The sequence below is a fragment of the Pristiophorus japonicus genome, chromosome 14, assembly GCF_044704955.1.
Source record: "Pristiophorus japonicus isolate sPriJap1 chromosome 14, sPriJap1.hap1, whole genome shotgun sequence".
NCBI classification, from domain to species: Eukaryota; Metazoa; Chordata; class Chondrichthyes; family Pristiophoridae; genus Pristiophorus; species Pristiophorus japonicus.
Window position 1 is genome coordinate 18,693,710 of NC_091990.1, and position 25,195 is coordinate 18,718,904.

Below are 25,195 nucleotides of genomic sequence, written 5' to 3' on the forward strand. Positions count from 1 at the left end.
CTACAGGCGGTAAATTTTCTCACGGCCCTTGTTTCCCCCACCTGTCATTTTGTTGTAGAAATTAAAACATCGCAGATGTTTTGCATGATATCAGAGGTGGTCAGGTGGAAATGTAGCCATGTGACAGCTCCCCTGTTTTACACTACATGCGTATTGCACGTGTGTGTATACTCTGCACATGTGTGTATATGCTGCACGTGTGTGTATATGCTGCACGTGTGTGTATATGCTGCACATGTGTATATATGCTGCACATGTGTGTATACTCTGCACGTGTGTGTATACTCTGCACGTGTGTATATACTTTGCACGTGTGTGTGTGTAAATTAGAATGCACAACGGGTCTAATGCCCTGGACAACTGGGAAAATGACTTGTCCCAATTTCTGTTCGGATGTTTTTCAGGCATCCTTGGGGCACAGGACGTTGGGGAAACGGATGCAGCAAGGTCTAATTTCTACCCCCTTATGTTTGCATGTACTTCCAGTCACCTGTTCCATTGTAAGCTTCTATGCTCTCGTTTATAATGGAGACTTCCTATGTTAACGTGTCACACTGTAATGACACCCTCCTGCTGGTGGAGGCGCTACAGCATCATTACCGACGAGGATTGAATTACAGTGCGACAAGGCTAGATAGGCAGTTCCCATTATTAATGTGGTCAGAGAAATTTATAATGGAAGTGTAACACGAAGAACTGAGTCTGTGCATTCAGAATGGGGACGAAATGACACCTGTGTACTTATTTGAGTTTTCCACCAGCCTCTAACCTCTCCTCAACCTGAACACGACACTTTTCCTCAACTCCCTGTGTGCAACACCATGGAAGATTGATTCTTGATGTTAATGGTCTTGCTTAAAAAGCATTTAGTTCCTGTCACATGTTCCCTGTCACACTTCTGATGTCACACTTTAGTCTATTTTCTGACTTAGCAAGCACACGATCTGCTATTGGTTTTAAACTTCTAATTCTTTCACTAACTTATACTTCGGTTCTCTTCCTATTACAACTAAAGTAATATTTTGGGTTCACCTTGCCCTTCCCATTTAATCTCTCACATACCTTGAGGGGGTCCTATCCCTTAACTGCCTTGAGGTTAATGCTGTGTGATACTGATGCACTCGGATACATTTTCTCTGAAAAGTATTTTAACAACATTTAAAAGGACCAGGCTAACATCTTTGTTAAGATATCAGAGGAATTCTAGATAATTTTGCACCAACCTGTTTGTTACTGATATCACATGGTACACTTTCGATCTAGAGTGCAGACTTTCATTAATCGTTCCTCACAACTCAAACCCTTTATGTCAGCTGTGGCTCAGTGGGTAGCACTCCAGGGACTTAAGCACAAAAAAATCTAGGCTGACACTCCCAGTGCAGTGCTGAGGGAGTGCTGCACTTCGGAGGTGCCGTCTTTCAGATTCGACGTTAAACTGAGACACCATCTGCTCTCTCAAGTGGACGTACAAAATCCCATGGCCCTATTTTGAAGAAGAGCAAGGGAGTTATCCCCGGTGTCCTGGCCAATATTTATCCCTCAATCAGCATAACAAAAAAAACAGATTATCTGGTCATTATCACATTGCTGTTTGTGGGAGCTTGCTGTGCACAAATTGATTGCCACATTTCCTACATTACAACAGTGACTATACTTCAAAAAGTACTTCATTGGCTGTAAAGCCCTTTGAGACGTCCAGTAGTTGTGAAAGGCACTATATAAATTCAAGTCTTTCTTTTTATGTAACAATTATAAAACAATGTTTCATGGTTCTGTCACGACAAAGTGTGAGGAAGGGAGGTCTTAATCTGTGAGTGATGACAGCTGTTGGTATAAGGTAAGCTTGTGGCTTAATGCTTACCTTCCCATTATAGCAGGGCCTTGTTTTTAAGTTTGGCAACTGTGCGATACAGTGGTTAGAGCCAGTCAAGAGCCTCTGACGACCTGATAAAAGTAAATGTTACATGCATTACGCATAGCTTAAATGGGAACGAAAGTGCTTGAAGTGCTTCCTCAGTGCATGAGTGTGTAAAATATAAAATCTCTTGTATCTGCATCCGCTCCCTGTCAACATTTTCCATTATAAATTCCTCGCTGTACATTTATAATGTAAACCTGTCACGTTACAATTCTACACTTTCCTCGTGGAGGTGATGCAGCATCACTACTGGTGAGAGTGTGTAATTACACTGGAAATGTGCGATTGTTTGCAGGGGTCCCTGGGAATGTGTCAATATTGGAAGGGGGTCCTTGGGAGTGTGATAGTATTGGTTGGGATTCCTGGTATTATGTGTGTATTTGCAATGGATCCCTGCAATTGTGAGAACATTTGCAGGGAGTTCCCATGATTATGCGAGTATTTGCATTGGACCTCTGGGATTGTGTGAGTGTTTTAATCTCTGGGAGCATGCCAATATTTGCAGAGGGTTCCCTCAGACTGGAAAGTTTGAAAACCACGTTGTTATTTTTATCCAACTACTGCCTGAGATTTGTTTACAATTGGCTCCCAGCTCCTCAGGAGGAAGCTTTTGATTTAGGGGAAGCATTCTTGCCTCTGAGACAGGAAAGGTGTTGGGTTCGAACCCCACTTCAGACAGAGTGAAGACCGGAACTCTGGCTCAGAACTCTGGATTGGCATCCAGCGGGATACTTGTGTCCGATGGGTTGACGGAGCCCATAAAACCGTCCCGGCGTACAGGACTAACCACCCGATCAGTTGGTATAAAGATGCTCATGGCCATAGAAGCAAAGAGAGGGCATGAGAAGATATTGGCAAATAAAATCAAAGAAAATCCCAAGATGTTTTATAAATACATAAAGAGCAAGAGGATAACTAAGTAAAGAGTATTGCCTGTTAGAGACCAAAAACGTAATCTGTGTGTGGAGGCGGAAGATGTGGGCATGGTTCTTAATGAATACTTTGTGTCTGTCTTCACAGAAGAGAGGAACGATGCAGACATTATAGTTAAGGAGGAGGAGTGTTAAATATTAGATGAGATAAACATAGCGAGAGAGGAAATATTAAGGGGTTTAGCATCTTTGAAAGTAGATAAATCGCCAGACCTAGATGAAATATATCCCAGGCTGTTAAGAGAATCAAGGGAGAAAATAGCGAAGGCTCTGACTATCATTTTCCAATCCTCTGGCTGCAGGCATGGTGCCAGAGGACTGGAGGACTGCTAAAGTTGTACCGTTGTTTAAAAAAGGAGAAAGGAATAGCCCAAGTAATTACAGGCCAGTCAGCCTAACCTCGGTGGTGGGCAAATTATTGGAAATAATTATGAAGGACAGTATTAAGGACAGATAAGGTGGCTAAGCAGGGCATATAGGCTTCTTTCCTTTATTAGCCGAGGCATGGAATACATGAGCAGGAAGGTTATAGTTAGGCCACAGCTAGAATACTGCATATAGTTCTGGTCACCACATTACAGGAAAGACGTGATTGCACGAGAGAGGGTACAGAGGAGATTTACGAGGATGCTGCCAGGACTGGAGAATTTTAGCTATGAGGAAAGATTGGATCGGCTGGGGTTGTTTTATTTGGAGCAGAGGAGGCTGAGGGGAGACTTAATTGAGGTGTATAAAATTATGAGGGACCGGGATAGAGTGGACAGGACGGACCTATTTCCTTTAGCAGAGGGGTCAATAACCAGAGGCCACAGATTTAAAGTAATTGGTAGAAGGATCAGAGGGGAGTTGAGGAGAACTTTTTTCACCCAGTGGGGATCTGGAACTCACTGCCTGAAAGGGTGGTAGAGGCAGAAACCCTCACCACATTTAAAAAGTGCTTGGATATGCATTGGAAGCGCTGTAACCTACAAAGCTATGGACCAAAGAGCTGGAAAGTGGGATTCGGCTGGATAGCTCTATTTTGGCTGGTGCAGTCACGATGGGCTGATTGGCCTCTTTCTGTGCCATACTTTTCTATGATTGTTCACGTTGCAGCCTGTCAGTGTGTTAAACATCCTGCAAATCAAGTCTTGCATTTATATAGCGCCTTTCGTGACCTCAGGACATCCCAAAGTGCTTTACAGCAAATGAAGTACTTTTTGAAGTGCTGTAATGTAGGAAACGCGGTGGCCAATTTGTGCACAGCAGGGTCCCATAAACAGCAATGAGATTAATGACCAGAACATCTGTTTTAGGTATTTGGTTGAGGGATAAATATTGGCCAGGACATCAGGGAGAACTCCCTTACTCTTCTTCAAAATATTGCCACGGGATCTTTTATGCCGACCTGAGAAGGCCGACGGGGCCTCGGTTTAACATCTCATCCGAAAGACAGCACCTCCGACAGTGCAGCACTCCCTCAGCGCTGTACGGGGAGCGCCAGCCTCGATTTCGTGCTCAAGTCCCTTCAGACCACTCTCCAAGGGAAGAGCGCGAAGATACAAAAAGCAACATCCATCTTCTCAATCACACCTTGTCCTGACTCCTCAGGACTGGTTCCTCTGCCGTGATTGGATATTGTTTCCTGCATTTGACATCTCCTGCCTTCAGGACTTGCCGCTTGCCCGACACAGGCTCAGCGTAAGTCAACTTTAGTTGATACCATATATGTATTTCCTGTGCTGTGCGTAAGGGAGCTGACACTTGCAGTTCACAGATGGGCCTGAACTGCAGCACACGTGTTACTGCTGTGAACTGCTAGCTTTTACCCGCTGTGTGCTGCTTGTGTTTTGCACCTTGCCATTTCTCAGTATTCCATCTGATAGCCAGTCCTGAGCATGACGAATGCCTCTGTCCCGGCCCGATCGTTAGTCACTCTGTCTGTGACTGCCAGCTTTACTTCACTATCTTAAATGATTCAACCATGATCAAATATGTTTACCGTTTAGAAGAATTGATTCAGGCTCTTCTGAGATCATAATCTTCCAACACAGTCGGCCAGTGTAAGACACGGTGGGAAAGAATTGCTCACATGTGCAGTGTGCAGCAGTGTTATAAATGTATTCAATTGCAAGGATAACTCGCCCACAGCCCAGAGCACTGCTTCCCCAAATATTGTCTTTTCCTTCTTCTTGAATCACTTTATTTTAATTTGCGCCTCCCTCCTCTCCTGAAAGCGCTTATTCTTGCTCCGGCAATGTTCCTTGGGTGCTAGCAGCCCCTGTTAACTCGCTCAAGTGACCATTCTTCATGTATGAGCCCAGATGGTGAGTGTCAACGAATTAATTCATACCGCACAGTAGGAGGTCATTCGGGCCATCGTGCTCTTTGATAGAGCTGTCCAATTAGTCCCACTCCCCCTGCTCTTTCCCCATAGCCGTGCACATTATTCCCCTCTGTTGAACACAAGCACATTGGTGAGTGTCGCAAGCTACTTGACAGTGGGAAGGCGTCACGGAGGAGGAGCTATGATCGTTGTCCTCATCCAACATCTGCACATGGATGTCAACCAACATCGGTAATGCATTTATCTCATTGCTGTTTGTGGGAGCTAGCTGTGCTCAAACTGTCTGCCGTATTTCCTGCTTTACAACAGTGACTATACTCCAAAAGTACTTATAGGAACATAGGAAAGGAGGAGGCCATTCAGCCCCTTGAGCCTGTTCTGCCATTCAATTAGTATCTATATCTCAACTCCATCAATCCACCTTGGTTCCATAACCTTTTGCCTAACAAAGATCTATCAATCTCAGTTTTGAAATTATCAATTGACTCCCAGCCTCAACAGCTTTTTGGGGAGAGTTCTATATTTCCACTGCCCCTTTGTGTGAAGAAGTGCTTCCTGACATCACCCCTGAAAGGCTTAGCTCGAATTGTAAGGCTATGCCTCCCTTGTTCTGGATTCCTCCACCCTGAGGAAATACTTTCTCTCTATTCATCCTTCTGACTCGCTTCTGGGTCAGAATTATTGGGTCAAGTTATTATTTAAATGGAGAAAGATTGCGAAGTGCTGCAGTACAGCGGGACCTGGGGGTACTTGTGCATGAAACACAAAAGGATAGTATGCAGGTACAGCAGGTGTTCAGGGAGGCCAATGCAATCATGGCCTTTATTGCAAAGGGGATGGAGTATAAAAGCAGGGAAGTCTTGCCACAGCTATGCAGGGTATTGGTGAGGCCACACCTGAAATACTGCGTGCAGTTTTGGTTTCCATATTTAAGAAAGGATATACTTGCTTTGGAGGCAGTTCAGAGAAGGTTCACTAGGTTGATTCCAGAGATGAGGGGGTTGACTTATGAGGAAAGGTTGAGTAGGTTGGGCCTCTACTCATTGGAATTCAGAAGAATGAGAGGTGATCTTATTGAAACGTATAAGATTATGAGGCGGCTCGACAAGGTGGATGCAGAGAGGAAGTTTCCTCAGATGCGGGAGACCAGAACTAGAGGGATCTTAGAATAAGGGGTTGCCCATTTAAAACTGAGATGAAGAGAAATTTATTCTCTGAGGGTTGTAAATCTGTGGAATTCGCTGCCTCAGAGAGCTGTGGAAGCTGGGATATTGAATAAATTTTAGACAGAAATAGACAGTTTCTTAAACGATGAGGGGATAAGGGGTTATGGGGAGCGAGCAGGGAAGTAGACCTGAGTCTGTTGTGTATGGAGAAAGAGTCAGACTGAACACTGTGAGCTCAAAGTAAAGTGTGACTTTAGCCTTTTATTGCAGGTCTCCAGAGTGCTTCTCCAACCTGTGAAGCCTCCTTAAATACCTGTGCTCCCAAGGGATTATGGGATCCCTTGGGACTCCAGGGGATGAGCCCTCTGGTGGCTGTACAGAGTAAATACAAGTCCACATATATAACAGAGTCCATGATCGTTTTAAATGGTGGAGCAGGCTCGAGGGGCCATGTGGCCTACTCCTGCTCCTATTTCTTATGTTCTTAGAATGTTGGGGGTTCAGTCCCACTCCAGGGACTTGAGCACAGAAATATAGCCTGATGCTCCAGTGTAGTGTTGAGGGAGTGCTGCGCAGTCGGAGGTGCCGTCTTTCGAATGAGGCGTTAAACTGAGGCCCCGTCTAACCTCTCAGGTGGACGTAAATAATCCCACAGCACTATTTCGAAGAAGAGCAGGGGAGTTATCCCTGGTGTTGTGGACAATATTTATCCCTCAATCAACATCACAAAACAGATTATCTGGTCATTATCACATTGTTGTTTGTGGGAGCTTGCTGTGCACAAATTGGCTGCCCCATTTCCTATACTCCAAAAGTACTTCACTGGCTGTAAAGCACTTTGAGACATCTGGTGGTTGTGAAAGGCGCTATAGAAATCCAAATCTTTCTTTTTCTGTCAATTCCTTTAACCATTTTAATCACCTCAATTGGATCATCCCATAATCTTCTATACTCAAGGGAATACAAGCATAGGCTATTAAGAGAATCAAGGGATATGGGGATAGTGCAGGAAAGTAGAGTTGAGGTAGAAGATCAGGCATGATCTCATTGAATGGCGGAGCAGGCTCGAGGGGCCGAGTGGCCCACTCCTGCTCCTTTTTCTTATGCTAACCGGCCCTCATATTTCTTAATGAAGCATTTTTGAAGTGTGGTTACTGTTGTAATGTCGGAAACCTGGAGCCGATTTGCACACCGCAAGCTTCCACAAACAACAATGAGACAATGACCAGAGAATCTGTTTTAGTAATGTTGGTTGAGGGCTAAATATTGTACAGGACGAATGCTATAAGCCAGACAGAGCAGTGCAAAGCAATCGTCCTGCATATTGTATTTTAACCCAAGTCTTCCCAAAGTTTTTGAAGTGTTACAGTGGCACGCATAAATTAATGGTAATTTATTGATGTGGCGTTCATGTTTTGATTCTTTAATTTCACTTCGTGTGACACATGATGGGTGATTTCAGTAGTGGTTGAGATGTTCCTTGATAAGGGCAGTTTCATAGGAGTGTAGGCAGTTACTGCAAGGACGTCACAGAGATCATTTTCCATTCAAAATAAGTTTATTGAAGGCAAAATCAGACTCCGAGCCACTCAGAAAATAATCTTTACCTTTGCATGAGAAACGTTTGCTAATGATAACATATCATCGATTAGATTTTCCATCTGTTGGTTATAAATGGCAGAAAATCTAGTCCATAATATGTGAAACAAAATTCACTGAGTACTGGAAATCTAGGAAAAAAGCAGAAAATGCTGGAAGTAGGCAAGGATTCTGTTAGCATCTGTAAAGAGAAAGGAAATTTGAGTCTGTACATATGTTGTTTTATCGTGCAGACTGTATGCAATTATATCTAGCAATGTGGGTACTGTGGAATCTTTCTGGATCGGGAATTAAGATGGGCTGAATGTGCTTCCAGATCCGTAAGTAAGTGAACACAGCACCTCAATTGTAGTATTCTGATGCTTGCATTCAAATCCCTCTATTGACCCACCCCTCAATATCGCTGTAACCTCCTCTAGCCCTACAAACCTCTGAAATCTCTGCGTTCCTCCAATCCTGTCCTCTTGTGCTTCCCCGATTTTCATCTCTCCACCATTGGCAACTGTGCCTTCAGCTGCACAGGCCCTAAGCTCTGGAACTCCCTTCCTAAACCTCTCCGCGTCTCTACCTCTCCTCCTTTAAATCGCTCCTTAAAACCTACCTCTTTTGATCACCTCTCCTAATATCTCTTTATGTGGCTCTGTGTCAAATTGTGTCCGATAGCACTCCTGTGAAGCACCTTGGGACGTTTCTACTACATTAAAGACTCTATATATCTGCAGTGTATTGTTGTTGAACGTTGCAAGTGTTAACAAAAAAAATGACCAGTTAGAAGGCGCCCTTGTTTCTTGCGGGGGCCGTGACGTCAAAAGTGAGAGCGCGCACTTCTCTCATCCACTTCCTACCCTCAACCACATCCTGGGGTTTTCTTTGTCATTGCGATAAAGGCTAAATATTGCAGACGGCGGCTAAATTTAGCTCCTCGCCCACGGACTCTGACTTGCGTGGGCCGCAGTGGTGGGGAGGTGAATGGGCGTCGTGAAATGCCATTTTTGGTGTCTCACTTCCACTTCCACGGTTTGACACGTCGGACAGATTGCCGACAGAACAGTTAGCTATTTTTTTCTCCCTCCCTCTTGTCTCTCTGAAACCCAGAGCCAGTTGCTTTTCCGAACCGAGAAAGAGAGATGAAAAAATATAGAACAAGCCCACGCACTTATTTTTAACCTCGCCCGCCCCCGCCATCAGACAATGTTTCGAAGACCGTCATTGTTGCGGAATAGATAAACATCCGTTGATCAGTGCGACGGTGGAGAAATATTGGGAGCTGCAGCTGAGCATGTGGTACCATGGACGGATTACAATGGCTCATTTGATGAGTGACAGCCCATCACTGAGCTGTGACACTGAGATCTGCTTCATGAATGAAGTGACCTTTGTGTCCACGGGCATTACTGCCCCTGCTGTGTTCTCTTCTGTTTCCAGTTCAGCTTCAAATTGATTCCCCCTCTCCGACGGCAGGGTGACTACAGGTGAAAGCGACCTATGCAGACGATCAACATTGATGGTCGCCATTGACCAACAACTCAACTGGACCAGCCACATAAGTGACGTGGGGGACTAAAGCAGGTCAGAGACTGGACGTTCTGTAGTGAGTGGCTCATCTCCTGACTCCCCAAAACCTTTCCATCGCGTCCAAGGCACAAGTCAAGAGTGTGATGGAATACTTGCCTGGATGAGTGCAGCTCCACCAACACCCAAGAAGCTCAACGCCATCCAGGACAAAGCTGTCCGCTTGATCAGCAGCCCATCCACCACCTTAAACATTCACTCCCTCCACCACCAGCGACCGTGGCTGCAGTGTGCACCATCTACAAGACGCACTGCAGCAACTCGCCAAGGCTTCTTCGGCCATGCCTTCCAAATCTGCGACCTCCCCCACCTCAAAGGACAAGGGCAGCAGGCACTACCTCCAAGTTCCCCCTCCAACTCGTACACTGTCACGGCTTGGCCATCTATCACCCGTCCCTTCATCGTCTCTGGGTCATAATCCTGGAACTCCCTCCCTAACGTCACTGTGGGAGAACCTCTGTGAGCGATTCAAGAAGGAGGACCACCATCCCCATTTTAAGGGCAATACATGCCGGCCTTGCAGCGACGCCCATATCCTGAGAATGAATAAGAAAAAACCTGCCCTCTTGAGAGAGCCACTTTTACATTTAGAAGTGCCACCAATTGCCATGCAGCATAAAATGCAAACTCGTGTTTGGTGAGCTGTGGCGAGGCTAGGTCCTCCCTGGGTCTGCCGATTGTCCGCAGGCAGGCTGAGCTCCTTTGGTTGGTGGATTCAGTGTGCTTCCATCACAGTGCTGTCTCAGCATCAGATCGTTCTCAACACCTGGAAATCACCGACAAGCGCACAGCACCCCAAGGCTCACCGTCCCGGCTGAAGGAACCTGTATGCTTGCGAAACAACGGTTTCCTGCTTCGTGGCTCACTCTCCCGAGACCTGCGGACTCTACGCCTGCCAAAGGGCGGTTGAGTCCACCCTGAGGGAAGGTTCTGTGTTATCATCTGCACAAAGCTAATCAAGCAAAAATGGCAGAATCCTCACCCACCCTTTGTTATGGGAGACAAAATTTAGTTTTGAATCGGCACCATTTTAAAAGCCAATTTGCCCCTTTGTTTTTTTTTGTTTCTCAAAATTCTTGGGCAGCCATCAAAACTAGACTATCTGCTTCTAATCAGCCCAGGTGGTCACTCACTCTGCACATGGGAAACTCTGGCCAGTGTGAAAAGGCACCAAGTTTTCTTTAAAACATCTTTGGACACGAGGCTGAAGATGTCAGTTGTAGTTTGAATATTCTAAACCATTTGTCCTTGTGAGCTTTTGCTCGATGAGTTCTTTGCGGAGAGGGAACTGGCTAAGAAATCTTACCTCAGTGAAAATCTCTGGGCTAATGTCTTGTGGTAGAAGGTAGCAAGTCACCTTTATTGATCTTTTCATTTAAGACACACCATTAAGTGCAGCCTGTGGAGCAGGCCGTCTGGTCAAGTGGCAACATCCTGTTATGGTAAAAATTATATCAATTATTTGTTCATTTCAAGATAAATTGAGACCATCGAAAGACCTCTATGTATTTAGGGCCTTATCATGACTCTCAGAAACGTCTCGGACCGCGTCAAGCAAATAATTACTTTAGGAAGTGCAGTTACTATTGCTAGACCGGCAAATGCAGCATTTTGCACACAGCAAGTTTTGACGAACAGCAGTGAAGTGAATGAACAGTTAAGGTGTTTTTGGTAATGTTTGTTGAAGAATTTTGATCGGGATTCCAGGGAACTCCCCGTTCTTCTTTGAGACCTCTATTGGCTCCCGGTCCAACAACGCCTCCATTTTAAATTTATCATCCATTTGTTCAAATCCCTCCCTGGCCTTACTCCTCTCTATCCCTCCATGGCCTCTCCCGATCTCTGTAACCTCCTCCAGCCCTACACCCCTCCGTGAAGTCTGTGTACCCTTAACTCTGGTCTCTTGTGCATCTCCCATCCCCTTCACAACACCACTGGCGGCCGTGCCTTCGGCCATCTGAGCCCTGAGCTCTGGAATTTCGACGCACCCATACACTTTTTTTCGCAGCAAAGCACAAATTGAGTGTTCACATTGCTGAGCTCTGCTCTTTACCTCCCAGGTTGGTTTGTGTGACTGGCAGGAATGGGATGATAGGGGATACATGTCGGAAACATGTGTACATGGATCACGTGCTACTGAAATCCAGTACCCCCACCTCCCTAAAAAAACATTTAAGTATCTATTGAATGGTTGGTGTGAGGATCATAATCTACAGACATTTATACTGCAGAAGGAAGCCATTTGGCCCACCACATCTGGGCTGTTCTTTTGCGAGAGCATCCCAAACGAATCCCATTGTCCTGCTTTCTACCTCTGCTTTAAGTGTTTATCTGAGATCATCTTGCAAGTAGGCCCTTTATCTCTTACCTGGGCCTGGGGAAAATGTAAGAATGGAATATCTGAAGGGCATTACAGCTCTAATAGGTGCGATATAATGGTGTATCATGCATTCCTCAGGATATGCTTAGTATGGGCCCTAATGATAGTGTAGAAAGTGTCAATTGGCATTACGATGGTCTATATCATTGAACCACGCAATACTGAGATGCTTGACCAATTCTGGCCTCTTGCGCATCCCTGATTTTCATCGCTCCACCATTGGCGGTCATGCATTCTGCTGCCTAGGGCCCAAGCTCTGGGTCTAGTGAAAAGGAGGAACTGAAGGATATCCTTATTAGGCAGGAAATTGTGTTGGGGAAATTGATGGGATTGAAGGCCGATAAATCCCAGGGGCCTGATAGTCTGGATCCCAGAGTATTAAGGAAGTGGCCCCAGAAATAATGGATGCATTGGTGATCATTTTCCAACAGTCTATCAACTCTGGATCAGTTCCTATGGACTGGAGGGTAGCTAATGTAACACCACTTTTTAAGAAAGGAGTGAGAGAGAAAACGGGTAATTATAGACTGGTTAGCCTGACATTGGTAGTGGGGAAAATGTTGGAATCAATTATTAAAGATGAAATAACAGCACATTTGGAAAGCAGTGACAGGATCGGTCCAAGTCAGCATGGATTTATGAAAGGGAAATCATGCTTGACAAATCTTCCGGAATTTTTTGAGGATGTAACTCGTAGAGTGGATCAGGGAGAACCAGTGGATGTGGTGTATTTGGACTTTCAAAAGGATTTTGACAAGGTTCCACACAAGAGATTGGTGTGCAAAATTAAAGCACGTGGTATGGGGGTAATGTACTGACGTGGATAGAGAACTGGTTTGCAGACAGGAAGCAGAGAATCAGGGTAAACGGGTCCTTTTCAGAATGGCAGGCAGTGACTAGTGGGGTGCTGCAGGGCTCAGTGCTGGGACTCCAGCTATTTACAATATAGTGCGGATGACACTAAGTTGGGTGGCAGTGTGAGCTGCGAGGAGGATGCTATGAGGCTGCAGAGCGACTTGGATAGGTTAGGTGAGTGGGCAAATGCATGGCAGATGAAGTATAATGTGGATAAATGTGAGGTTATCCACTTTGGTGGTAAAAACAGAGAGATAGACTATTATCTGAATGGTGACAGATTAGGAAAAGGGGAGGTGCAACGAGACCTGGGTGTCATGGTACATCAGTCATTGAAGGTTGGCATGCAGGTACAGCAGGCGGTTAAGAAAGCAAATGGCATGTTGGCCTTCATAGCGAGGGGATTTGAGTACAGGGGCAGGGAGGTGTTGCTACAATTGTACAGGGCCGTGGTGAGGCCACACTTGGAGTATTGTGTACAGTTTTGGTCTCCTAACCTGAGGAAGGACATTCTTGCTATTGAGGGAGTGCAGCGAAGGTTCACCAGACTGATTCCCGGGATGGCGGGACTGACCTATCAAGAAAGACTGGATCAACTGGGCTTGTATTCACTGGAGTTCAGAAGAATGAGAGGGGACCTCATAGAAACGTTTAAAATTCTGACTGGGTTAGACAGGTTAGATGCAGGAAGAATGTTCCCAATGTTGGGGAAGTCCAGAACCAAGGGACACAGTCTAAGGATAAGGGGGAAGCCATTTAGGACCGAGATGAGGAGGAATTTCTTCACCCAGAGAGTGGTGAACCTGTGGAATTCTCTACCACAGAAAGTTGTTGAGGCCAATTCACTAAATATATTCAAAAATGAGTTAGATGAAGTCCTTACTACTAGGGGAATCAAGGGGTATGGTGAGAAAGCAGGAATGGGGTACTGAAGTTGCATGTTCAGCCATGAACTAATTGAATGGCGGTGCAGGCTAGAAGGGCCGAATGGCCTACTCCTGCACCTATTTTCTATGTTTCTCTATGTTTCTATTAATGATTTGGATGAAGGAATTGAGTATAATATCTCCAATTTTGCAGATGACACTAAACTGGGTGGCGATGTGAGCTGTGAGGAGGACGTTTAGAGGCTGCAGAGTGATTTGGACAGCTTAGGTGAATGGACAAATGCATGGCAGATGCAGTATAATGTAGTTAAATGTGAGGTTATCCACTTTGGGGGCAAAAACACAAAAGCAGAACATTATCTGAATGGCGGCAGATTAGGAAAAAGGGAGGTGCAACGAGACCTGGGTGTCATGGTTCATCAGTCATTGAAAGTTGGCATGTAGTTACAGCAGGCTGTGAAGAAGGCAAATGGTAAGTTGGCCTTTATAGCTAGGGGTTTTTGAGTATAGGAGCAAGGAGGTCTTACTGCAGTTGTACAGGGCCTTGGTGAGGCCTCACCTGGAATATTGTGTTAGTTTTGGTCTCCTAATCTGAGGAAGGACGTTCTTGCTATTGAAGGAGCACAGCAAAGGTTCACCAGACTGATTCCTGGGATAGCTGGACTGACATGAGGAGCGACTGGATCAACTGGGTCTTTATTCACTGGAGTTTAGAAGGATGAGAGGGGATCTCATAGAAACTTATAAAATTCTGACGGGATGGGACAGGTTAGATGCGAGAAGAATGTTCCCGATGTTGGGGAAGTCCAGAACCAGGGGACACAGTCTAAGGATAAGGGGTAAGCCATTTAGGACCGAGATGAGGAGAAACTTCTTCACTCAGAGAGTTGTTGACCTGTGGAATTCCCTACCGCAGAGAGCTGTTGAAGCCAGTTCGTTAGATATATTCAAGAGGGAATTAGATATGGCCCTTACGGCTAAAGGGATCAAGGGGTATGGAGAGAAAGCAGGAAAGGGGTACTGAGGTGAATGATCAGCCATGATCTTATTGAATGGTGGTGCAGGCTTGAAGGGCTGAATGGCCTACTCCTGCACCTATTTTCTATGTTTCTATTCTTTTCCTAAACCTCTTATCTTCTTTATCTCTCGTCCTTTAAGATGCTCCCTATCTCCATATCGCCTTACGTGACTCAGTGTCAAATGTTGTTTGGTAACGCTCCTGTGAAGCGCCTTGGAACATTTTACTACGTTAAAGGTACTACATAAATGCAAGTTGTTGTTGTTGTTGTCGGCCTGCTGAATTGCTATTGGCAGTTGCCAGATACTTGCCTTAAGGGAGGTCGGAAAATTGCGGAGAGTCAGCCAGGCAGAGCTGTTCTGTGACTGGTGCAAAACAGCACTGGGGAAAGCCTGGGAGTTGGTAATTAAAGATCACAATCCTTGGTCACACAGTCAGTGCATGATATGGGGGAGACCAGCAGAAATTCGGAGAAATTAGAAGGAAGGCAACTGTGCCATAATATACTTCAGTAATGGGGTGAAATTAATCTCAGCGAAATTTGTAACCAACATGTTTTGAAATAACCCAGAGAGGAACTTTGCAAAGACGTAGTATTCATTGTTACATGTCCTGCGTGAAGCAATTTCGCCCCTTACGTTGTTCATTATTGGTAGTAGAATCAGAAATGCGAGTGTCAAGAACGTTTGTGATCTTGCGTCCAATAGCAAAATGGAGGCTATCTTCTTCCAGGATTGACAAATGGCAAACGCTTAATTGTGATTTTTTTATCTGCAGGTAAAACAACAAAACTGAATTAGAGGTGTCAAGAAATCCACGCAGAGTGAAATAGAGAATGGATCTGTATTAATTACAGCAAAAACCAAAAGGTAAATGTGTTCTGGTTGGATGATGAATACTTATCGGCTACAGCTGCCATTCCGGATTGTTGGTCCAGTTACCTCTTTGAATATGTTGGAGTGCTTCTATATTGGACCCCAATCTATCAAACATCACCATTTGGTCCTTGTGCACCACACGGCAGTTTTCTTTCACATGAACTTTCCTATGATGTACACATATTCGTGTATACACATGCTCGCAAATATCCACATTCACGTATACACACTTGCACTGGCATATACACACACGCGTGTATATACACGTGCTGGTGTATGTACACGCTTGCATATACACACTCACGTATACTGACTGGTGAGGGTCGGGATTCTTGGTGTAACTGGGAAACTCCGGGATTGTTGTTGTGTCAGAGGAGCGCTGAGATTGTTGGTGGTTTGTTGATGTAACTGGGGAGTGCAGGAATTGTTGGTGTAACTGGGGAGCGTTGGGATTGTTGTTATAGCCCATTTTATGGAGGGCTCTTTTGGATTCGCTGACTGGAATTTAGGGTTGAGACGTGAAGTGGTTTGAGCTAATAGATGAGCTATTCCTGCGAAGGGGAATCCTGATTAACACCGGATAATTGAGACTCTGTTTTATATAAAAGCTCTTTGATGCTGACTCTGCTTGTACATTTATTGATACAGTTCAATTTGAGATGAGAACTTGATTAATATCTCTTCAGATAAGTTTCAATTTCCTCTTGTTCCTGAGAATTGCATGTGGCAGTTCTTTGGGCTTCTGTACAGTCAAGTTATACGTGTTCACTGTAGACTATAGCCATACTGCTCATATGATTGAGTAGTACACTGGGTTTCCTGGAACTGGGTAGGACTATAAACATAGTTGCACTTTGAGAAAACACTCACTGTTATGATTCAGGCACTGTGTCCAATACGAAGGAAAGCTTCCACAGACTAGCTAATGCTTCCTATGGCCTATAAGGTGAGCAGAGCTTAGGCTCTTCTCTCTGGAAAAGAGAGGACCGAGAGGTGACCTGAAAGAAGTCTTTAAAATTACGAAAGCGTTCGACAGGGGAGACATAGAGATGATTTTTCCACTTGTGGGAAGACCAAAGCTAGGGCCCAGAAATATAAGATAGTCACTAATAAATCTAGTAGGGAATTCAGGAGAAACTTCATTACCTAGAGAGTGGTTAGAGAGTGGAACTCGCTTCCACAGGGAGTAGTTGAGGCGAATAGCGTAGACGCATTTAGAAGGAAGTTCGATAAGTACATGAGGCAGAAAGGAATAGAAGGATATGTTGATAGCATGAGATAATTTAAGTAGAGTGGGAGGAGGCTGGTGTGGAGCATAAACATCGGCATAGAGATGTTGGGCTGAATGGTTTGTTTCTGTGCTGTAAATTGTATGTAATATAATTATATATAATCTCCAGTAATCTTGGAGGTAGCTTTCCCGGGTTGAACAATAAACCCATTTTAATGTCGATGAGCTTCCTGGATACATATGAGCTGTCTTTCTTTCTCCCATTCTCTTTGATAGGTATACAGACAATTCGCACTTTGGCAGACCATATATCTCAGGCTAAAAAACTACAAATCGGATTTATTAAGAAATAAAATTGCACAGAAGCAACAACAAACACCGCAGATGCCATTTGATTATATAATATCTGATAAAATCTTCCATTGTCTCTTTTAAATATAGCAAAAAGTGAAAAATACTTGAGCAGTTCTTGCCAGCACATTAAATAACTTGCATCCTTGATGAAATTCTTTGAAATGAGAAATGAACACTTTTGGAGTCCTCCAGTTTATTTACACCTGAGTGATAGTGCAGTCAGACGTGAACCTTCGGGCTGCAGAACTCTCAAAGATAGTTCTTTGGAGATACGAGTGACTAACCCCGAGAAACCTGTTTCAAGCCCATCGGCCATTTCCAGGCTGAAGTAAGGCTGTGGGTGTGATAAACAGGCAGCCTTAGGGTTACCAACCCTCCATTAGTGGCCTGAACTCGCCAGAACTTGAAGATGAATCGCCAGGATGCTGCTGCGGACAACCTTGGGGGCATTAAAAAAAAATTGTGTGTTTTTTTTTCATTTTCTTTGAACACCTGGTGTATTAATTGTAAAAATATTGAAGATGGGGGAAAAAAAAGGGCTGTTTGACTGAGAGTCAAGCATCATCCAGTCGGGTAATGAAGAGTCTGTTCGCTTTTCAATTGGCCATGGGAAGGCGGGGCACGGTGAGGATGGGCACGTTGGGTGACCAATGGCGGGAGCGTGGGGGTGGGGCAGTTGGAGATGGGAGGTCATGTGATGAAACCTCCAGGAATACGTCCAACCAGACCTGGCAACCCTGGGCCCTCGTTGGAGACAGCCCTTGCAGCCAGCTATGACTTGGGTGAACTTTGAGGCATCACTCACTTGCCAAACAATTGGTTGACAAAACCTCCCCGTCTTCCACCCGCCCACACATGCCCTTGCATGTAATTGACAGCAAAGTGGAGAAGGAACTCTAGGACAGCCAACTTGTATGGCTGTGAGCCACAGATGTATATTCGAGCTGGCCAGTCTGTGCTCAGTCAGAGCATTAACCAAATTAAACTTGATGTCAAGACATGAGCTTCTGTGAAGAAATATTAATAATATGAAGGCCTCTTACGAAATGAAATAGGATAGAACTGTGATCTATCAATCGCGACCTTGCTGTGAACCCGTGAGATGGGAAGCATTGGCATAATGGTGACTGGGTGCGACTGTTTTTATATTTTGGTGACCTAATCGGCGGTGAGTAGAGCTAACTGTGCCGTGTTTGTATTTCTTAATATGCAGAACGCGTCTTATTATGTATCCTTGGCAGTTCTTCAATAAACCTGTTAAAGTAATGAGCCAGAGTCTTGAGTTCAGTCTTAATACAGGGGCTCTGCCGATTCCCATGAACTCATCAGACAAGGGTATGATGTCCTTTAGCTGTTGTGCTGTCTGACGAGCAGGTTGCATAATGTGTGGCTGTCCAGGGGCAGAGAGAGGGCCGAGCAGCAGACGGTCTGTACCTTCTGCAGGGACTGTGTACAAAAGACTGACTTTAATGGTCTTTGCACTGGCAGCCATTGCTCAGTACAGCTGTGGTGTCAAAGGGAGTGCGGAGAGCACAATCATCACTGCGATTTGGAAAGGGAGAGCCAGTAAAGTCTTTTTCGAATCACCTTTTAGATAAAATATTTGATTATCATAAAGCTTTGGTTACATGATGGCGCACTTCATATAATCCACGTGAATACAGAACTGGAGGCATGGTTTCAGAATAAGGGGTCGCCCATTTAAAATGGAGATGAGGAGGAATTTCTTCTCTCAGAGGGTCATGAATCTGTGGAATTCTCTACCCCAGAGAGCTGGGGAGGCTGGGTCATTGAATGCATTTAAGGTGGAGATAGACAGATTTTGGAACCGTAAAGGAGTTGAGGGTTATGGGAAATGGGCAGAGAAGTGGAGCTGAGTTGATGATCAGATCTGCCATGATCTTATTGAATGGCTGGCCCACGCCTGCTCCTATTTCTTATGTTCTTATGTATTCTACATTACAACAGTGACTACAGTTCAAAGGTACTCAATTGATCTCCTGAGGTTGTGAAAGGCATTATATTATTGATAATGAAGAGGAAAGTCATGGGCTGCAGGAGGATATCAATCTACTGGTCAGGTGGGCAGAGCAGTGGCAAATAGAATTTAATTCAGAGAAGTGTGAGGTAATGCACTTTGGAAAGGCTAATAAAGAAAGGGTATACACAATAAGTGGTAGGCCACTTAATACTGTAGATGAATAAAGTGACCTTGGAATGCTTGTCCACAGATCCCTGAAAGTAGCAGGCTAGGTGGATAAGGTGGTTAAGAAGGCATATGAAATGCTTGCCTTTATTGGCTGAGGCATAGAATATAAGAGCAGGGAAGTTATGCTTAAATTGTATAATATTTTGGTTAGGTCACAGCTGGAGTACTGCGTGCAGTTCTGGTCGCCGTATTATAGGAAGGATGTGATTGCACTAGAGTGGATGCAGAGGAGATTTACTAGGATGCTGCCAGGAATGGAGAATCTTAGTTATGAGGACAGATTGGATAGGCTGGGTTTATTCTCATTAGAACAGAAGAGGTTGAGAGGAGACCTCATTGAGGTGTACAAAATATTGAGGGGCCTGGACATAGTGGATAGTAAGGGTTTATTTCCATTGATGGAGGGGTCTATTATGAGGGGGCATAGTTTTAAGGTGGTTGGTGGAAGATTTAGAGGGGATTTGAGGGAGGGCTTCTTTACGCAGAGGGTTGTGGGGATCTGGAACTCGCTGCCTGGAAGAGTGGTAGATGCAGAAACCCTCACCACTTTTAAGAGATGGTTGGATGGGCACGTCAAGTGCCGTAACCTGCAGGGTTACGGACCTAGAGCTGGTAATCGGGATTAGACTGGATGACATTTTGTTGAACGGTGCAGATATAATGGTAAGCACTGCAGTGTGATCTCCTGGACTAGTTTTGATCGCCTGGATGGGTCGGAGAGGAATTTTCCCAGATTTTTTCTCCCTAAATTGGCCTGGGTTTTTAATCTGGTTTTTGTCTCTCCCAGCAGATCACATGACTCCAGTTGGGGTGGAGTGCAGAATGTTTCATTTTAAGGGGTGTCGCAGTTGTGTGAGATGGATTGGTTGGGCTGGATGCTCTTTGCCTTTCCGTTATTGTTCATAGGTTTATATGTAACCTTTAGGGCTGCTGACCAAGGGTCGTGCGGCTCTTTGTCGGCCAGCGTGGATATAAAATGGCCTCCTCTGCGCTGTAAATTTCTATGTTTCTATTAATGCAGGTCTTTCTGTTCTTTATATTATAGAATGTTTAGAGGGTGGCACCATTCATATATACAATGGGATGTCACCCTGGGATAACATAGTTCATGCACTGTGGAGTATTCTCCTGGGTAATGCATTTCATGTGTTGTGAGGTATTGCTTTTCACTAAAGCACTTTGGGGGATGAAACTCCTGCCTACTTTTTCAGTAAAAGTAATTAAAGCACAAATCTATCGCCCTTTATCTGTTGAGGGAAGTTGCCCAAGGGTAATGCACTTCATATACTGCCCTTGAACAATGTAACACAGCGAGAACAGCCTTCTTCCACAAGGGTAAGTATAGATGAGAGAGGCCATTTGACCCATCCTTCCATGATCCCCTATCATTGCACCCAACTGCGCCTTGAATGATTGTAAAGTTTTTGATTTCCACTCCCCGTCTAAGTCACTCTTTGTGGGTTTTTTAAAATTCATTCCAGGATGTATACATTCTAGTAAGGCCAGCATTTATTGCCCATCCCTAATTGCCCTCGAGAAGGTGGTGGTGAGCCGCCTTCTTGAACCGCTGCAGTCCTTGTGGTATTTCCACAGTGCTGTTAGGGAGGGAGTTCCAGGATCTTGACCCAGCGATGATGAAGTAACGGCAATATGGCCCCAAGTTTCCACATGATTTGCTCCTGATTTTTAGGAGCAACTGGTGTAGAACGGAGTATCTTAGAAATCGGAATTCTCGTCATTTAGTTTGCTCCAGTTCTAGTCAGTTAGAACAGTTTCACTTTGGAACAGAATTTTTTTTCAAAAGGGGGCGTGTCCGGCCACTTACGCCTGATTTCAAAGTTTCGTGAGTGAAAACTTACTCCAAACTAACTTAGAATGGAGGAAGTGAAGATTTTTGTACGCTCGAAAAAACCTTGTCTACACTTTAGAAAATCAGGCGTAGGTTACAAATCAGGCGTAGGGAATGGTGGGGGGGGGGCGGGGTTTAAAGGGAAGTTTACAAACATTAAACACTTCAGTTTTACAAATAACGAGCCATCATCAATAATAAATGATAAATACATCAATAAATCAACCAATAAATCAATCAAAAAAAATTAATAAGAAAATTTTTTTTTTTTAAATCAATAAATAAAACATTTTTTACTTACCGACTGCAGCACCGGGAGCCCTCCAACAGCGTGCTGGGATGCCCCCTCAGTGTGTCTCTGTCAGTGTCTGTATCTCTCTGTCTGTCTGTGTGTCTCTCATTCTCTGTCTGTCAGTGTCTGTGTTTCTGACAGCGAGGGGGGTAGAGGGAGAGAGGGGGGAGCAGAGGGAGGGAAGGGGGGGGAGCAGGGGGAGGGATGGGGGGGAAGGGGGAGAAGGGGAGGGGGGGAGAAGGGGGAGGGATGGGGAGAAAGGAGATGGGGCGGAGATTGGGAGGGGGGAGAAGGGGAGAAAGGAGATGGGGGGAAGGAGATGGGGGGGAAGGGGTGGGGGGGAAGGAGATTAGGGGGGTGGTGGGGAAGGAGATTGGGGGGTGTGGGGGCGAAGGAGAAGGGAGAGGGAGGCTGAACGGGCCGGGCCCGAGACTTCGGGCAGGGCCCGTCCCAGCACCAGATTTACAGGTAGGTGGCGTTGGGTCGGGTCGGGGGGGGTGGTGGGAGGGAGGTCGGTTCGGTTCGGGTCGGGGGAGGGAGGGAGGGAGAGGGAGGTCAGGTCGGGGAGAGGGAGGTCAGGTCGGGGGGAGGGAGGTCAGGTCGGATCCAGTCCGGGGGTGGGGGGTGGAGCGGGTGTCGGGTCCGGTCTGGGGACGGGTGTCGGGTCCGGTCCGGGGGCGGGGGGGGGGGGGGAAGCGGGTGTCGGGTCCGGTCCGGGGGCGGGAGCGGGAGTCGAGTCAGGTCGGGAGGAAGCAGGAGCTGGCCGTGGGAGGAGCCTTATTCACGCAGCCCCAGTGAGGCCATAGGGCTAGGGGCTGCGTGCTTCGGGCCCCTCCCACACAGTTTCGGGCGCCTGGAGCTACTGCATTTGCGCGCCCACTGTAGCGCATGTGCAGAGTTCCCGGCACTGTTTTCAGCGCAGGGACCTGGCTCCGCCCCCTACAGCTCCTGCTGCGCTGCGCCGAGGGCCAGAGGACCTGCAGGGAGGTGGAGAATACGGAGGTTTTTTTTAGGCGCACTTTGTGGCGCGAAAAACGGGCGTCCAGGTCGGGACTGCGCCGTTCTAGGCGCGGCTCGAAACTTGGGCCCTATATTTCCAAGTTAGGATGGTACGTAATTTGGAGGGGAACATGCAGATGATGGTGCTCCCATGTGCCTGCTGCCCTTGTCCTTCTAGGTGGTAAAGATCGTGGGTTTGGGAGGTGCTGTTGCAGAAGCCTTGGCGAGTTGCTGCAGGGCATCTTGTAGATGGTACACACTGCAGCCACGGTGCGCCGGTGGTGGAGGGAGTGAATGTTGAAGGTAGAGAATGGGATGCGAATCAAGCGGGCTGCTTTGTTCTGGATGGTGTCGAGCTTCTTGAGTGTTGTTGGAGCTGCACTTATCCAGGCAAGTGGAGAGTATTCCATCACACTCCTGACTTATGCCTTGTAGATGGTGTAAAGAACTGCCTCTGTGATATCAGTCCTGAACTTGCCTCTCCTGTTGCTTGTTTAAATTTATAGTCCCTATTTCACAGTCCTGGTTATACTTGAAATAGTGCTCCAGAATCACATTTTCTCATCCACTTTGTATATTGTGTATCTCTATGTCAGCCAGGCAAAGGAAACCAGTTTCATCTTTGCAGAAAATATTTATACTCGTGTGCATGTGTCTGTGAATTGATGTATCTCCATAGATATAATAGGTTACAAATTTAGGACACACATTCGATATTCTCTCAGTGCTGGTCACTCCTGTAAGTGGTCTGAATGTCTTACACTTAGGAGTGTGCCCATACTGCCTGTGGAAACATAGAAGAACATCTCAAGACCCTTCACAAAATCGCAAAGAAAAATACGGACTTTGGGCCAAAGAAGGAGATGTTAGGTGGAGGTGCCAAAAGCTTGGTCAAAGGTTTAAGAAGGATCTTGAAGGAGGAGATGGAGAGGAGGAGAGGTTTGGGAGGGACTTCCAGAGCATGGGGACTAGGCAAGTGAAGGAACGGCCTACAATGGTAGGGTGATGGGAGGAGATGGATGCACGAGAAGCTAGAATTAGGGGAATGGGGTGATCGGGGAAGGGTGTTTTAACGCTGAATGTGGTTACGGAGATAAGGAGGAGCAGGAGCATGGATGGATTTAAACACGAGGATGAGAAGTCTAGATTTTAAGTTTAAATTTGAATTTACGGTAATGCTCTCTGGCTCCCTATAACTGATATTTTGCTTTTGAAAGCTCAGATTTTTGTGGCTAAAGGCAGGATGAATGCAACAACAACAACAACTTGCATTTATAGAGCAACTTTAACGTCCTAAGGCGCTTCACAGGAGCGTTATCAGCCATCATTTGACACCGAGTTACATAAGGAGATATAAGGACAGGTGACCAAAACTTTAGTCATAGAGGTAGGTTTTAAGGAGCGTTTTAATGGGGGAGAGAGGTAGGGAGGTTTATGGAGGGTATCCCAGAGCTTAGGGCCTAGGCAGCTAAAGGCATGGCCACCAATGGTGGAGCGATTAAAATCAGGTTGGCCAAGAGGCCAGAATTGGAGGAGTGCAGCGATCTCAGAAGGTTGTGGGGCTGGAGGAGGCTACGGAGATAGGGTGGGGCGAGGCCATGGAGGGATTTGAAAACAAGAATGAGAAACTTAAAATTCTTGGGAGAGCAAGGAAAAATTCAGTAAGCAGCACTCTCGCCTAGGAGTCAGAAGGTTGTGGGTTCAAGGCCCACTCAAGTTAAATGAAACTAAGCTTCTAAAAGTAACGCTTGCAATCAAGTAGCACCTTAATCATTGAAACGTTTGAAAACGCTTCACACCTTTCCCGATTTTTCGATGTATCATTACGGAGTTGAATGTGGCAGCTATTTTGTGTGCAGCAAGATGCCACAAACAATGAGGTGAATGACCTGTTTCTGGGGTTCTTGGCTGGGAGTGGTATGTTGACCAGGATGTGGGGAGAACGTCGTGTTCTTTTTCAAATAGAAAAGAGGTGACAATAGAGTTTCTCCGCCCACTGTGAACAGTTCAATGAAACTTGGCCGCCGGAAGTCATTGAAGTGCGTCCTTCACACAGGATGTAGTGTTCTGTAGTGTGGGTTTGAGAACTACAACACACTGAGAGTCTCAACGCTGTACCCTGAACATACAGTTGTATTTTTATATAATTATTTCAGGCGAATCACCACTGACCCACTTTATTGAACTACTCTTGTGTAGCAGGCTCTTTGTAACACTTAAATAACCTGCCCACAGATCACAGAAAGCTCTCCCACTTTGTTGCTAGGTGCTCTGAACACTATGTCTCGTCCGTGTTCCCTTGCCTGCATTCAATAAAAAGAAATTCTATGCAAGAAAATAAAATGCACATGTGGAGGCAACATTATTTGAACCAAGTGTGCGTGGGAGGAGAGATGCTGAAATTTATGAATCGTCTATTCCAGCGCTGGCAGCAGAATTCTCAATCACCTGTGTCCCCATTCATAGCCCAATGCCATTCTGATGGAGCTCATCTCAAATCAGAGCTCTCCTCGTTGTCGCAAAGTGCTTTCATACTTTCAATTTTTTAGCAATTCGAACCTGGCCGCTCCCCTCTTCCCCTTCTACCCCCCCCCCCACCATCTCCCCATAGCCCCCCCCTCCACCCCCTCCCCCCCGCCCCCCAGAGTGCCCTGCCCTCCACATTCACCCACTGAGGCTGCTGCTTTGTTCCAGCTTCTCCATCGGGAGAGGTCAAGTTATACAAGTATC

At 45.7% G+C, this 25,195-nt stretch overlaps 1 long non-coding RNA gene across 1 annotated transcript in view; it reads left to right on the plus strand.

Annotated features, from left to right (window-relative positions):
• LOC139279296 (uncharacterized) overlaps positions 1–25,195 on the plus strand; it is a 220,653-nt gene that overhangs the window by 70,174 nt on the left and 125,284 nt on the right. Inside the window, exon 2 of the long non-coding RNA XR_011596437.1 lies at positions 15,431–15,522. This is a non-coding gene — a long non-coding RNA (uncharacterized lncRNA). The remainder of the gene's footprint in view (positions 1–15,430; positions 15,523–25,195) is intronic.